Genomic DNA, 15,778 nt, shown 5'->3' on the forward strand with positions numbered 1-15,778 from the left:
GCACCACATTTTAACTTCACATGCTACAGTGTTTAGTCATCACACAGGAACTATACAAGGCTTACAATATTTATTTAAAGTAAAAGAACACACACCATTTCGCGGAAAAACGTACGCTATTCCTTTGGCTTACAGAGACAAGGTTAAGAATGAACTTCAGTACATGTTAGATCAGGGCATTATTGAGCCTGCAGTTAGTCCTTATACTAGCCCATTACACGTTGTTCTAAAAAAGGATGGGTCAATTCGTTTGGTTCTGGATTCCAGACAGATAAATAACATCATCATTCCTGAAACTGACCGCCCACAAAATTTAGATGAACTTCTTCAACATTTTCATGGAATTAAAGTTTTATCCACGATTGATATGCGCGCAAGTTTTTGGCAAATAGAACTCCACCCTGATTGTAGAAAATATACTGCCTTTTTAGCTTTTGGTAACTGTTACCAATTTCGGAAATTAGCGTTTGGACTTACTGTATCTTCAGCAGCATTCATTCGTAGCTTAAATGAAATTTTACCTGTTTATCTTCGTGACAACATTACTTCTTATGTTGACGACATTCTTATTGCTAAACGTTCTTGGAGTGAGCATAACAAAATTTTGGATTCATTGTTACGTATTTTTGCACGAGTTGGCATTACAGTGAACTTGGAAAAATCTGAATTTGGTCGTTCTCAGGTGAAATTTCTCGGTCACATTATTTCTACAGAAGGTATTCTTCCTGATCCAGAAAAATTAGATGCTATTCGTAATTATGCTGTTCCTACTACAAAACGTGATGTTCGTAGTTTCCTTGGTGTTTGTAATTTTCTTAGACGTTTTGTTAGATTAGACGATTTGGCCACACCTCGTTTATGTGAACTATCTGGAAAGAAATCTAATTGGTGTTGGGATGAGGAAGCTCAGTCAGAATTTGAACAGCTTCGTGATGCTTTAGTTGCTGCTCCACTTCTTTCACATCCGGATTTATCTAAAGAATTTTGTTTGGCAACGGACTCATCATACAAAGGCCTAGGTGCACATTTATTTCAAGAGATAGAAGAAAACGGCGTTGTAGTACAGAAGACTATTGCATTTGGAAGTCGCGTTCTCTCTAAATCCGAAAAGAATTATTCGATTACGGAACTTGAAGCTTTGGCTGTTGTTTGGGCTTTCACAAAATTTCGCACATTTTTGTTTGGCAGACATACTAAGGTTTACACCGATCATCGAGCTCTGGAATTTCTTATGTCAACAAAATTAACTCACGGCAGATTGTCACGATGGGCGTTGTACCTACAGGAATTTGACTTTAGTATTGTTTACATACAGGGTTCTTCAAATATTGTTGCCGATGCTTTATCACGTGCACCTATGGGTTTGAAACAAAGTGCTGAAGAGGACTGCAAGGAAAACAATTATTGTTTGATGTATATTCAAGGTGTTGCGTTTGAGAACTTTATTTCGTCTTCGCTCCAGGACATCGCTAAGGAGCAAAATAAGGATCCAATCTGGAAGGACATTAAGGAGAAGTGGAGGAGAAAGGAAAGCGTAGCGATTAGACAGCATTATTTAGTTCGCAATGACATTCTTTTTAAACGAAAATCGGTCGACAACTCCGTTTGGTTAGTTTGTATTCCTGATGAGTGGGTCAATAAACTGATTTGGTATACGCATCTCAGTTATGCACACTTTGGTCCCCGAAAATGCTTTCACAAATTACGAGAAAATTGTTACTTCAGTAATATGGAAAAACTTATTCGATCTGTTCTTGCCAAATGCAAATTATGTCAAATGGCTAAGCCTCCAACGATTTCTCACAGAGCACCATTGTTTCCCATCATTCCAGCGAAATTAAAGGAGATGGCTGCAGTCGATTTGTTTGGTCCAGTGGTTCGTTCTACTAATGGTTTTGCGTACATTTTCGTAGCAGTGGAATTGACATCAAAATATGTGTGTTTTACACCGTTACGCAAAGCAACAGCTCGTTCAGTATCTAATGCTTTCATTAACCATTTTCTTAAAGAAGTTGGTCATGTTGACAAAGTTATATCAGATAATGGATCACAGTTTCGCTCTAAAATTTGGCTTCGTACTCTACACCGTCGTAAAATTAAACCAATTTTCATTTCACTTTTTCACCCTCAATCTAACGCTTCAGAGAGATGGATGAAGGAAATCAATAAATTGTGCCGTCTTTATTGTCATCAGAATCACAGAACTTGGGATCAGTATCTTCATATTTTTCAAAACATTCTGAATGAACTTCCTAATGACTCGACTTCTTTACCGCCTCTATTGATATTAAAAAATAAAGCACCGACAAATCGCATATCTGAAATCGTTCCTTTTCCGCCTTCACGGAAACTGCGGCATTCTGAAGTTGTCAACCTGGCTCTACGAAATATTGCATCTGCGGCTGCTAGAAGAGAGAAATCAGCTAAGCGTCCTGGTCGTTCAAAATTCTTGTCAGTTGGTCAGAAGGTGTTAATTAAGTCCCACCGTTTGTCTCACAAAGGAAAAGGCTTGTGTCGCAAATTTTTTCTGCTTTATAACGGTCCATATAGAATTCGCAAAATTATTCATGATAACACTGTTGAAGTAGAAACTCTTAAATCTCGACGCTCTAAGGGAATACATCACATATCTAACGTAAAAATTTTTGTGGAATGACATACTTTTGAAAAAACCAACAGCTAGATGTAAACATGCGGAGAGTACAAGGATACCGCGCTGTGTTTTGGCGGCGGCACATACTCAAAGCAACAGTGAAGTCTGCGCGCCGCACAAGGCAGTCGTTGACCGCGAACAATTGCTTCCTACGTCACGCGCCTACAGCTGATCGAGCGCTCAGTGCGAATGCACTGACAGCCGTAAACAAATACACAGTCTAATTTCTCCGACTAAATTCAGTATAAAGCTATAGTGACTTGATGAATTGTGTTATTAACATTCAGTATTTTGCAGGATACGGTTGTATAAAGTATTTAAGAACTTCAGGTAAATTCTGTGCGTGTCCGACGTTAAGACGACCTGCTATCGAGAAATTTTCAGGAAGAATATAATTTCCAAGAAGAAACTAATTAACTAAAAAAGGTAACTATTAATTGAGTTTATTTTTCAGGTAACATAAATTCACTTAGGTACGTACTTTAGACGTAATTTGCTGCTCGCGATTACGTGATTCATACTTTGTGCTAATTTCATGTTCTATGAATTTACTTGTGAAGCGACGTGCTTGCGTACGTTAACTGATTTTGACAATAATTATTAATGAACTGGGTTGTAACTTGTGTATATTATGCATCGCTTGGCTACACTGCTTTTCCACTGATGTCATATTTTTTTTAATTATGTGCCTGCTGTGCTTATTTATTTAAATTATAATTGTAACCTGATTTATTGTGCTGATGTGGTTATGTATGTAGGTTATACTTTGTGATTTATCTGCTTGCGCCTTCATGTTTACTTATTAGGATGACATATGGACATTTATTTGCTTATGCTGATATGACGCTAATGACCTGTTTGCTGCTATGCGTATGTATTGCATATTTATACATTTCTGTTTGTCGTCACAACTGCTCTTTAATTTGGTGTATAGCAATGCTGATGTACAGTGTATAAACATAGAGTTTAGGTCACGCTACTGTATTAATTATAGATTGTTCACTTGGCAGAGCCTCGTTGTAGGATTTGAGCTGCATCCACTTGTTGACATTCTGTTCTCTACTGGTATATTTACTCGCTATTGCTTGTTTTGCTTACGCTAAGTGCCTTATATTTTTAAGATAAAAAAATTAACTGCTATCATTCGACGAACGACATTAGTACAAGAAAGTCATAGAAGTCACATGAGCTGAGGTTTTATGGAAGCTGTATAAATGTATGCTAATAGAAAGGAAGCTAACCACATGACATACCAAAACTATGTTTAGACCATTGACAGTTATTACACTGCATTTTTTTTCGTGAGTAATTGAAATAGGAAGTGACACTTGACACAAAAAATACTCCACATGTTTGCTTCTGCTATGATTCTTGAAGTGGTGTACACACTGTGAAATATTATGATTATTCACACTCCGTAATCTTACTTAATTACTGAGAGTTATTCGAACTAAGTCTGTTAGAGGTCATGTATGCATTTCTTTGTTTATAATTATAATGAGTAGAAGATTGGGCTCAGATGGATTACACAGAGGTTGTGTGTTGACAATGTGTCTTCGGATTGTATGGGATGCTGAATTGAAGTTGCATTAGGATTTTATCTGTACTTGTTCGAGGAGACTGACTAGAGGAAAGAGTTGTTATGGAAGTGAAATGATATTGGTGCTGAGGTTTATATTTATCGACGTATTATTGAGGTATTGAGAGTATATGAAGTTGATGATTATTGGAGTTTTTGTGGACAAGAGGTAAGGTAAATGATATTGATGATAAGAGTTATATGTATCGACGTATTGAAGAAGTATTAGTGACGTATTGAGATTATGTGATGCTGATGATTATTGGAGTTTTGGTGTATAAGAGGTAAAGTAAGTGAGGAGCATATTTTTTTTTTTTTGTTGGTCTTATGGAACAAGGAGGATGAAGAGAGCAGACTAGAACACTAAAATAGAAGGAAGATAGTCTATACACACACTTTGTTAAATGACTAAGCAGTATATACTTTTTTTTGGAGAGAGGAAGTAATTGCATATCTTGGCTCACTGACAGTTGTTCAACAACAGTACATTTTGATCTGGCTTGGCAAACATTGGTCTTGACATGATGACTATGACGATGACTAACTATTATTGACTGTTATACATTGCTGCCAGTACTACTTGATACACATGATGAACATCAGATTTTAACAGAATTACATTTACACAGTTAACACTATTCAATTACACAGTAGTATTTAATGTGAATGAAAGATGAGTGAGTGTGTTTTGTGTGTTTTCCTTTACTAATCCTACCCACCTATCTCCTAAATATTATTTTATTTGTTTGTAGTGGCTTGCACTGACACCCATGAATATTATAGGTTTACTGGTATTTGTGTATTGTAATAGTTAATAGGACAATTATCTGACATCATTTGTGTGTTTGTTATGATTTGTATGTTACTGTAAAAGCATTTGTATGTGCATTCAAACTATTGTTCATGCCTGAACTGTCTGATTAGTGAAGATAAATATTCTGAACTGTTACCTGCACTTTTTCAACATGATGTGTGACATTTAGTCATGTTTAATTTCTGCTGAAGAATTGTGTGATCAGTGATTCTAAAAAATTATGGACTGTTATTTGTACCTTTCCTTCATGATTGGTGCCACTAGGACATGTTTAATTTCTGCTCATAAACTCTGATGAACAGTGTGATCAGTGCTAGTGAATTTTTTGGAACTGCTTCTGCTGAGAGATGTGACTTTTTGCTGTCTGCACCTACTCAATATTGCTGGGTGCCATTGATGGACTGCTTCTACTGAAAAGATGTCCCCTGTTGCTGTGTGCACCTGATCAACATTGCTGATGCAACTAATGGACTGCTTCTACTGAAATGAAGTCACTGGTTGCTGTCTGCACCTACTCAACATTGCTGGGTGCCTCTGATGGACTGCTTCTACTGAACTAATGTGACTTGTTGCTGTGTGTACCTCTTGAACTTTACTGGGTGCCACAGATGGAACTGCTTCTACTGAGATAATGTCACTTGTTGCTGTCTGCACCTGCTCAACATTGCTGGGTGCAACTGATGAACTGTTTCTACTGAAATGATGGTCACTTGTTGGTGTCTGCACCTGCTCTCAACATTGCTGGGTGCAACTGATGAACTGTTTCTACTGAAATGATGTCACTTGTTGCTGTCTGCACCAGCTCAACATTGCTGGGTGCAACTGATGGACTACTCCTACTGAAATGGTGTCACTGCTTGCTGTGTGCACCTGATCAACATTGCTGATGCCACTAATGGATTGCTTCTACTGAAATGGTGTCACTTGTTGGTGTCTGCACCTACTCAACATTGCTGGGTGCAACTGATGGACTACTCCTACTGAAATGATATCACTTGTTGGTGTCTGCACCTGCTCTCAACATTGCTGGGTGCAACTGAAGGACTGCTTCTACTGAAATGATGTCACTTGTTGGTGTCTGCACCTGCTTAACATTGCTGGGTGCATCTGATGGATTGCTTCTACTGAACTAATGTGACTTGTTGCTGGGTGTACCTGCTAAACTTTACTGGGTGCAACTGATGGACTGCTTCTACTGAAAAGATGTTACCTGTTGGTGTTCTTTTTTGTATAAACTAATCATTGAAAGCATTTTAGGTGAACATTTGTATAAACTGATTTTTTGTATATTGTGTAAACTATTATGTAAAGTCACATGTATGAAAAGAAGTTGTATTGCTTACTGTATTTCATATATTAGGTTAGTGAAAGGTCAGTGCAAAGCCAAAATTTTTAACTAATTATGTGATATTTAGGTATTAATATTATCTTTTATTTTTGTCTGTATTTTTCTGGACGAATTTGGTGGTATTTTCACCACCAATGCTGGCAAAAATACCATCAAATTCTGGCCTGTGGAGGAGGGGCATATGAAAGGTGGCTACACTGTGCCACTGCGCCAGAGAGTGCGCCAAAGAGTACTATTAAGCCGCCTCCACAGTGCGTGTTAAGAGATCGTAGAAGTCAGTGCTAGTAGAGAGCTCGTAGAGGGCAGTATGTGTTAAGAGTTCGTGCCGAGATGTGCTAGTGGGCACTGCTTGTCGTGAAGTCGGAGTGAGATGTGGTAGTAAAGAGTGTTGTTCCATGTTTTATGCAGTTATTTGATGGGAGAGATAGCAGATGTTATTGTAATGAGTGCATTTCGTCAATATATATGAAGGTAAAAACTACAATGTTCTTTTATTAATTGTGTATCTGAAATAATGCATCACTACAGGTTCAGTCAACAAAGCATCTGGTTTGTGTTCTTGTATTAGAGTGAATTCTGGTTTTCTTGCGTAATTATAGTTTTTCTAAATTTCTTTTGTCACGTCAGTATAATTGGTATTTAAGAATTCTTGTCTTGTTTGAGAAGAACCGTGCCAGATGTGGACGTTGAGTCACACTCCCACATACAAAACAGTTACTTTTGTGCTTATTGGTTTGTAGGTTTTATAGTTGCTGGGGGACTTAATTAATTAACTCTGTTTACGAAAATTTTCTTACATTGTTTGTTGCAGTCAGATAGCGTAATAATACTAGTCAGGGCCAACCGTTTACGAGACACTGCGTAATCGGACATACATACTAAAACTAAAAAATATTTTCAATCTACTATATTTAATTAAGCCCCCATGCAAGGTTATCTACAGTTTCTACACAAACGTGACAACAGTTATGAGAACCGATGAACATGAAAGGCAGGCAGTGGTTAAGAAGGGAAAGAGACGCGGAGGAACCAAGGAAAAATTTGGAAAGAGAATTAATTTTCAGGGAGTGAGTTGTCGATGGCATTGCAAGTATGTCAGAATGGCACAGAAATTGGAGGATCAGTTGAACGGAATGGTTAATCTCTTGAAAAGAGATCAAAAATGCATATCAACTGAAGTAATAGAAGAAGAATGAATCAATAATAATTTGTTTTTGTGTCGACAAGACACTTAAGATACAAAAAATAATAACTGATATATTAAAGTTACTGCAGAAGATTTTTTTTTTTTTTTTTTTTTTTTTTGTGGTTTTAGGGCGCAAAACTTCTATGGTCATTAGCGCCCAACCCGTGACGTAGAAAACAGGAAAAAAATGAAATTTAAAATCAGCAGCAATGGGAACAAAGTCATAAAATTGGAGAAACTAAAGGCAGAAGGAATGCTTAAAAATCCACTATAGAAAGGGGTTGGTTGTCCCCCAAAAAAAGCTTCAAATGACTGACGTCATTTCACTGTCACTAATAAACTGTAGAACGCGGTCATCTGAGCGCGTGTCATCTGCTAAAATCGACGATAGATCAGGCGATAGCTGTAGACGGGAGCGTAACGGATTAAAATAGGGGCATTCAATTAAAAGGTGTCTGACCGTCCACAGCTGAGAGCAGTGGGGACAGAGTGGGGGAGGATCACCGCTTAAAAGATGTCGATGACTAAAAAGACAGTGCCCTATCCGGAGTCTAGCTAAATTTACCTCCTCCCGACGACGCGTTCGGGAGGAAGAGGTCCAAGCGCAAGGAAGGGCTTTCACTTCCCACAATTTATTATGGGGAAGTGTTGACCAATGCGCATGCCATAAATGAGCAACTTGGCGACATAAACCGCTCCGTAGATCGGTAAACGGAAGAGACTGAATAGCTGGCCGAGGAAGAGAGACTGCAGCCTTGGCCGCTATATCGGCCGCCTCATTTCCACAGATACCAGCGTGTCCCGGGAGCCAGAGGAACGCCACTGAGACGCCCCCCAGGTGGAGCAAGTGCAGACAGTCCTGAATCCGGTGGACCAGAGGGTGCACAGGGTAAAGAGCTTGGAGACTTAGGAGAGAGCTGAGAGAATCTGAGCAGATTACGTACTGTATCCGCTGATGGCGGCGGATGTAGTGGACAGCCTGGAGAATAGCGTAAAGCTCCGCAGTATAAACCGAACACTGGTCGGGAAGCCGAAAGTGATTTGGGGTGACGCCAACAATATAGGCACTCCCTACACCTAACGATGTTTTCGAGCCATCGGTGTAAATAAATGTGGCTTCCGTCATTTGTGCACATAGAGCAGCAAATGCCCGACGGTAAACAAGTGTAGGGGTACCATCCTTGGGAAATTGACATAGGTCTCTGAGCAAGTCGATCCGGGGACGGAGCCAAGGCGGTGCTGTACCCCAAGTTGTCAAGAAGGTTTTAGGAAAGCGGAAGGAAAGAGAATGGAGCAGTTGGCGGAAGCGGACTCCCGGGGGTAGTAGGGAGGAGGAGCGGCCTGCATACCCGACATCAAAGGAGGCGTCGAAAAAAAGGTCATGGGCTGGATTAGCAGGCATGGAAGACAGATGGCTAGCATAACGACTCAGAAGGACTGCCCGCCGATTGGACAGCGGAGGTTCAGCAGTCTCAGCATAAAGGCTTTCCACAGGGCTGGTGTAAAAAGCTCCAGACACTAAACGTAATCCACGGTGGTGGATAGAGTCGAGACGCCGAAGAATAGACGGCCGAGCAGAGGAGTAGACTATGCTTCCATAATCCAATTTCGAGCGCACTAAGGCGCGATAGAGGCGGAGAAGGACCACTCGGTCCGCTCCCCAAGAGGTACCATTCAGGACACGGAGGGTGTTAAGGGAACGCAGACAGCGAGCCGAAAGATAGGAAACGTGGGAGGACCAGCACAGTTTACTGTCAAACATAAGACCCAAGAATTTAGCGACGTCGGAAAACGGAAGGTTGACAGGACCTAGATGTAAGGAGGGCGGAAGAAACTCCTTACGTCGCCAAAAATTAACACAAACGGTCTTACTGGGTGAGAAACGAAAGCCGGTTTCGATGCTCCACGAGTGGAGGCGATCGAGACATCCTTGAAGACGTCTTTCAAGAAGGCTGGTCCGTTGAGAGCTGTAGTAGATCGCAAAATCGTCCACAAAGAGGGAGCCCGAGACATCAGGAAGGAGACAATCCATAACAGTACAACACTCAGCACGGAGCCCTGGGGTACCCCGTTTTCTTGGGAGAAAGTACAGGAGAGAGTAGTGTTCACCCGCACCCTAAATGTGCGCTCTGCCATAAATTCGCGAAGAAAAAGGGGCAGCCGGCCTCGAAAGCCCCAAGAGAACAGTGTGCGGAGGATGCCTGTCCTCCAACAGGTATCGTATGCTCTCTCCAGATCAAAAAATATTGCTACCGTTTGGCGTTTCCGGAGGAAATTGTTCATGATATAAGTGGAGAGAGCAACAAGATGGTCAACGGCAGAACGATGCTGTCGGAATCCGCATTGGGCTGGTGTTAGAAGACTGCGGGATTCCAGCCACCAAGCTAAACGGTAATTCACCATACGCTCCAAAACCTTACAGACACTACTCGTGAGAGAAATGGGGCGATAGCTAGAGGGGAGATGTTTGTCCTTTCCAGGTTTCGGAACGGGAACGACAATAGCTTCCCGCCATCGCCTGGGAAAGGTACTGTCGGTCCAAATTCGATTATAAAGGCGAAGGAGGTAACGCAGACTATGGTATGATAAATGCAGCAACATTTGGACATGGATACCATCCGGTCCTGGGGCGGAGGAGCGAGAAGAAGAGAGTGCATGTTGGAATTCGCGCATGGAGAAAACAGTATTCTAACTTTCGCGATTTTGAGAGGAGAAAGCAAGATGTCGCACTTCCGCTGCACGTTTCTTCGGGAGAAACGCTGGCGGGTAATTTGAAGAGCTCGAAATCTCAGCAAAGTGCTGACCCAATGAGTTAGAAATTGCGACGGGGTCCACGAAGGTATCATGCGCGACAGTGAGCCCAGAGACCGGGGAGAAACTAGGCGCGCCTGAGAACCGTCGAAGCCGACTCCAAACTTCCGAGGAGGGAGTGAAGGTGTTAAATGAGCTAGTAAAGAATTTCCAGCTTGCCTTCTTGCTATCGCGGATGACGCGACGGCATCGCGCACGGAGCTGCTTATATCGGATACAGTTGGCCAAGGTTGGATGGTGACGGAAAATGCGAAGAGCACGTCGCCGCTCACGTATTGCGTCACGGCATGCCTCGTTCCACCAAGGAACTGGGGGGCGCCGGGGCAATTCGGAGGTGCGTGGTATTGAACGTTCCGCAGCTGTGAGAATAACGTCGGTAAAATGTGTGACCTCATCGTCGACGCTGGGAAAGCGACGGTCATCGAATGTCGCTAGAGACGAAAAAAGTGTCCAATCGGCTTGGGCAAACTTCCAGCGTCGCGAGCGCATATATGGCAGTTGAGGCTGCAGTCGAAGAACACATGGAAAGTGGTCACTCGAGTGTGTATCATCAAGGGCGAACCATTCGAAGCGCCGAGCTAGCGGAACAGTACCGACCGCAAGGTCCAAATGAGATAAATTTGCCGTGGAGGCAGACAAAAATGTGGGGACCCCAGTGTTGAGGCAGACTAGATCCGCTTGGTGGAAGACGTCTAGCAATAGTGAGCCACGTGGACAAGGATGTGGAGATCCCCAAAGCAGGTGGTGGGCATTGAAGTCCCCAACCAGCAAATAGGGGGGTGGAAGCTGATCAAGAAGATGAAGGAGATCAGCTCGTGCCAGTGGTGTAGACGATGGAATGTATACCGTACAAAGAGAGAACGTGTATCCAGAAAGGGAAAGACGGACGGCGACAGCTTGGAAGGAAGTGTTTAAGGGGATTGGGTGATAATGGAGAGTATCATGGAGCAGAATCATGAGTCCTCCATGGGCTGGAGTGCCTTCAACAGAGGGGAGGTCATATCGGACGGACTGAAAATGAGGGAGAACAAAGCGGTCATGGGGACGCAGCTTTGTTTCCTGAAGACAGAAGATGACCGGCGAGTAGGATCGTAAGAGGATCGACAATTCATCCCGATTGGCGCGAATGCCGCGGATATTCCAGTGGATAATGGACATAGGGTGAACAGAAAATGGAGAAACGTGACCAAGGGTGCTGTCAACTCAACGACTGCTCAGAGCTTGCGACCGACAGCATGGAATGGCATTCAGTCTAAGGCAGAAGATCCTGATCCATAGGTTGGTCAGGAGCAGCTCCTGCCACCAACGATCGGCCAGTTGACCGGCCACCAGCAGTGCGCCTCGGCGACACAGAAGATGGCCGAGGGCGATTTCCGCCAGGTGGTGCTGTAGATGGGACACGCCTTGGCGGAGAAGGAGAGGAACTGTGTTTCTTCGTAGCCTTCTTGGAGGTATGATGTTTAGATGAAGGAGGAACCGATGGTTGTGAAGTTGCAGTACGTAAAAACTCTTCACGAGAATGCTCTTTTTTCGAAGACTTGGCGTCTGACTTTTGGGCTCGAGATTTAGCAGAACCCGACGAAGGGTGAGCCAGAGAGTGGGCAGGCGAAAGTGGTGAGGTTGAACGGGCGATCTTTGCGCTGGCCGATCTGACGACCGTGGTACTAAATGTGAGGTCGCAAGTCTGCGTGGCCGCCTCCTTTGTTGGCCGAGGAGAAGCAAGGACAGTGCTGTATTTTCCTTTCTGAGGCACGGTGGGCTGTCGACTGGCGAGTAACTTTCGAGCAGCAAAGGTCGACACCTTTTCCTTCACTCTTATTTCCTGGATGAGCTTTTCATCCTTAAAAACGGGGCAATCTCGAGAGGAAGCAGCGTGGTCACCCATACAGTTGATGCAGTGAGGGGATGGAGGTGGACAAGCACCCTCATGGGCATCCTTGCCACACGTAACACATTTGGCCGGATTGGAACAGGACTGGCTGGTGTGATTGAACCGCTGACATCGATAGCAACGCGTAGGGTTTGGGACATAAGGGCGAACGGAAATTATCTCATAGCCTGCTTTGATTTTTGATGGGAGTTGAACTTTGTCAAATGTGAAGAAGACAGTGCGGGTTGGAATGATGTTCGAGTCAACCCTTTTCATAACCCGATGAACAGCGGTGACGCCCTGGTCAGACAGGTAGTGCTGAATTTCTTCGTCAGACAATCCATCGAGGGAGCATGTATAAACGACTCCACGCGAGGAATTTAAGGTATGGTGCGGTTCCACCCGGACAGGGAAGGTGTGGAGCAGAGAAGTACGCAGCAATTTTTGAGCCTGGAGGGCACTGTGTGTTTCTATCAACAGGGTACCATTCCGTAATCTGGAACAAGACTTTACAGGACCCGCAATTGCGTCGACACCTTTCTGAATAATGAAAGGGTTGACCGTGGAAAAGTCGTGACCTTCGTCAGACTGAGAAACAACAAGGAACTGTGGCAACGATGGAAGAACCATCTGTGGCTGAGACTCAGTGAACTTACGTTTGTGAGCAGACATAGTGGAAGGTGAGGAAACCATTGCGGAAGAATCCCCCATGATTACCGGCGTCTCCGATGGCGCGCTCCTCCCTTGTGGGGGCCCTCACCGAGGGCACACCCGCCTTAGGTGATTGTTCACACCTCAGGTCACACCTCCCGACAAACGGACGGAGGGACCAATCGGCACTTTCGGAAGGTATCAGCTCGGGTAATCACCCCTCCCTGGGCCTGGCCGTTACCAGGGGGTACGTACGTGTCCTACCTGTCTACCCGGGGCGGGGAATTACGCGTTACCCCGTCACCGGCTACGCATGGAAGTGCGTGGGTCGGCCTTCAGACACGCACAGGGAGGAAAAAAGAGAAAGGGAAAGGAAAGAAAAGGGGGTCTCAAACGCCGCAGCGGAGAAAAGGGCAAGGAGAAGAGGGAAGGAAAAGAAGGACAGAGGAAGGACAAGGACTTGCAAGTGTAAAAGCAAGGAATTTGGAACAGTTTCGAGCGTCCGTCTCCGGACGTAGGCACAAACCATACTCCCAGAGGGGGAGAAAGGGAAGGAAAGAGACAGAGGTGAGGGGGGGGGGGCGAAGATGGGGGACGGGGAGGGATGCGGAGAGGGAAGGGAAGGAATGCAGCCCGGAAAGGAAGGAGGGCCACATTAGCTCGGGGTCCCGTGCTCGCTACGCACGTGTCCACAAAAGAGTTGTGGACCCCCTGGGGGGACTGCAGAAGATGGCCGTCCAAACAAACATATTAAAGGTGAAGGTGTGCAACAGAATTAAATACAGTGGTGCTGAGGGAACTGGATTAGGAACTCAGACAGTAAAAGTAGATGAATTTAACTACTTGCTCTACAAAATAATTGTTGATGGCGGAAGAGAAAATAGCGTTCTGCGAGCGCAATGTGTGTTGTGGTCTTCACACAACCGGCTTGATGCAGCTCTGTATGCTCGTCTGTCCTGTGCAAGCTTCCTTACGTCTGCACAACTTTTTGCATCCTCCATCTTCTTGAAGCTGCTAAGTGTAGTCGGCCACGTTTCATTTTTATACTGTACAAGGCTACACTGCAGATACAAACTTTCTTCATAAAATTCTCCCTGACACTTAAATTTATAGTAGATGTTTAAGCATTTCTCTTTTCTTTTAACGCTTTTTTTGCACTTGGCAGACAGCATTTTCATCAGTCTATCTGAGCTCCAAGACTGCCTCAGATTTCTACTGTCATTGACGTCATTGAATGTCCACATATCCAGTAGTAGTTCCTGTGTCACTGATTGAAATATTAGTCACAATGGAAGTCTGAGTTAGGCCTGGCCGCTAGCAGACAGCCTAGGCGACACTCGAGATGCAGGTGGAGCGTTAGGCAGCGGTGTCAGACTGCAGATCACCTGTTGTATACTGGTGGCTTAGACTGAAGTGGCGTCCAGACAGCTAGCTACACGTGTCCCAAAGATAGGGTTATCTCCACGCGCCATTCCGTCAACGAAGTTCCTTCCGATTATCGCTACTGTGAGCGCCATACTTCACCTGTTAATCTATGCGCCTGTCGAACAGTTTTAGTTATCTACCGGCTTTCACGCGTAACTGATAGACTATATGAACGAAGTCGATAACTGACTAGCTCCTGTAGATTGTGTAATGTCTTTGGCCCATATCCTAAATTTATGTAGTATTCTAGCTAACTTTATACCGTATGTAGTGTAACAAAGTTTTTGCTCGGAAGTTTCTGCTAACGTAATTCAGGGGAGATATCAAGGTCTCTCTACTTCACCGACATAATTTGACAGATATACGAAGTGTATCATATTTAATAGCGAAAACTGACACGGATGAAAATATATGATAACAGAAACAAAAACGTTACAGGCAACGTGGATTCCCTAATGATCCGTTTGCGAAATAATTCGGAACGTGGGGTTCGATTTCAGTATGAAATATTGTCATAGTTATTACAAATGTTGCAAACACTTCATTTATATGCACATGCATCGCTTCTAGATGTACACAGGTACTCCGCACGCCACCGCACGGTGCGTGGCGGAGAGTACCCGGCACCGCTATTAGTCACCACTTTCTGACAAGTGCTGCCCTCAGGTTCTGTTTCCTTAATGCTATTTAAGACAGTGAGAAATTTCGTCTCACATAGACTTTCATTTCACGAATAGAGCTGTCAACTCTGGTGATGTATGTGTGTGGTCAAAATGGGAGCGGTAGACACAAGTGTATTCTCGACTATCATCTCAAAATTCAGATGCTCAGCGATCTGGACCAGCGGTCGGCAACTGGCGGACCGCGGTCCACGTCCGGGCCGCGGAAGGTCAAAAACTGGCCCGCCAAAAATATTTTGAATGTATAAATTATGTATTTAAATCATTTAGAAATATATTTTTCTGTACACAACAATTTTTTTGAGCGCCATCTTATAATTTTTTTTCTGGTAATGTACAATTAACAGCTGAATAGTTAGAATTCTTAATGGTTAGTTATAGGTAGATTGAATACACAGTTACTATGCTATGCGCCGCAGGACAGTGAGCTAAAGAGCAGGGGGCGGAAGGCAGCAAGCTGGCTGGCGGGCCGGCGCAGCTTGTTATGTCGATCAACATAAAACCTCTGTACACGCGAATGCAACAAAGAATTGTATTTACTGAACAATGAAATTTTATGAATCGATTTCAGATACTCTTAAATCAGAGACGGCAGTATCTACTGTATTTCATATTTTGTGTGGGGAAATATAAACAAAAATGAGTACTGAATACCGTTTCTTCTGGATTTTTCAATACAAAAATGCCAATATATTGTATTTCATATTTTTGTGAGTGAATATAAGAATAAAAATTGTGAAGAATAAGTTTTTTCGTGGATT

The sequence above is a fragment of the Schistocerca serialis genome, chromosome 1 (assembly GCF_023864345.2).
Source record: "Schistocerca serialis cubense isolate TAMUIC-IGC-003099 chromosome 1, iqSchSeri2.2, whole genome shotgun sequence".
Lineage (NCBI taxonomy): Eukaryota > Metazoa > Arthropoda > Insecta > Orthoptera > Acrididae > Schistocerca > Schistocerca serialis.